Raw genomic sequence first — 1,704 nt, 5'->3', positions numbered from 1 at the left:
TCACTCTACTGAGATTACAGACATGAGCCCCCATAATTGGTTTATATGGTGCTGGGGTTCAAACCCAGGGTTTAGGGCACACCAGCAAGCACTTTACCAGCTGAGCACCACCCTTAGCCTCAACGTTCTCTTTAAAAATGTTAGGCTTGCCAGGCGGTGGTGGCACATGCCTTTAATCCCAGCACTCTGGAGGCAGAGGCAGGCAGATCTCTGTGAGTTTGAGGCCAGCCTCCTCTACAGGAGCTAGTTCTAGGACAGGCTCCAAAGCTACAGAGAAACACTGTCTCGAAAACAAAACAAAACAAAACAAACAAGCAAAAAATGTTAGGCTTGCCTAAATTCTGTATAGAATTTGTTTCCTTTGCCCTAAAGCTAGCCAATGACGAAATGGGGTTGTAGCTCAGTGATATAGCACTGGCCTATCACGAGCAAGGCCTTGGGTTTGGTCCCTAGTGTTCAGGCGTTTCCCATACGGGCACAGGTTCTCCAATGCATTGCAATACAGTGCATAGGAAATTCAAATTCTTTGTGTGTTCCTAGAAACAGATATCTCCCCTGAGAGGACTATAATCCTATCAGAGTTGGGGTCCCACCTTCATCCTCATGTAATCTAGTCTTCTCCCTAAACTCCCAAACATATAAAATCTCCAAATACGGTCACAATAGAGATAAGGTCTTCATCACATGTGGGCTTTGTTTGTTTGGTTTTGGTTTTGGCAGGGATGGAGTGGGGAGATGAACACTCAGTCCAGAGCAAGAATCTCTTTGTGGAAAAACTACAGTCTTGGTGGTCCGCTTCCATTCATTAGCATTTCTCCCACCCACTACCCCGAATATTGACTATTCTGTCAGTGGCAAGCACACCGCACCCCTGTTAGCACTTGGCCTCTTGTGCCGTGTTCAGTGTCTATTTTTCAACACTTTGCTCCCATCTCTCCAGGGACACAATACACCTTTCCCAGGCAGTGTGGTGTGTTATCTCATCAGCTTTGTTAGTGTACACACAATATATTTCTGCATCCACCATTCTGGGTTCCTTTTTGGGTCCTGTCTCTTAATTCCTTTACAAACCAACAAGCCGGGCCTGGTGAGACACAGCTACAATCCCAGTACTTGGAAGGTGGAGGCAGGAGGATTAAAAGTTCAAGTTTATCCTTAGCTACACAGCCAGTTTGATGCCAGTGTGGGATACGTGAGACCCTGTGTTGAACACACGCAGCGGTGACAGGCAATGCCATCAGTACCTTTAGAAACTGAAGAGGCTTTGGCAACTTCTTATGATCTTCCTTCAGCCTCAGACTACTTATGTGGCTTCTGATGTGAGAGGTCTCATACTGTACATTCTTAAAATGGCCAGCAACTAGCTCCATTTTGGAGAATTCCAGGAAATAAGGGTTCTTATTATCCCCGAGCCTGGGACCCTCTATACCTATACTGCCAATATCGCCAACTATACTTTAGGTCATGAAACCTGCACCCCACAAGCTTGGCACAGTTATGAAGGCCTCCTTAAGTCAGTTCAGAGGACTGGAAATGCAGCCTAGTTGATAGAGCACTTGCCTAGCATGTGTGAGGATTTAGTCTCTAAACACTGCATATAAAAACCAGCCAGCCGGGCGGTGGTGGCACACGCCTTTAATCCCAGCACTCGGGAGGCAGAGGCAGGCAGATCTCTGTGAGTTCGAGGCCAGCCTGGTCTACAAG

The sequence above is a fragment of the Microtus ochrogaster genome, chromosome 22 (genome assembly GCF_000317375.1).
Source record: "Microtus ochrogaster isolate Prairie Vole_2 chromosome 22, MicOch1.0, whole genome shotgun sequence".
NCBI lineage: Eukaryota > Metazoa > Chordata > Mammalia > Rodentia > Cricetidae > Microtus > Microtus ochrogaster.
Note: the sequence above shows the minus strand (reverse complement) of the source record.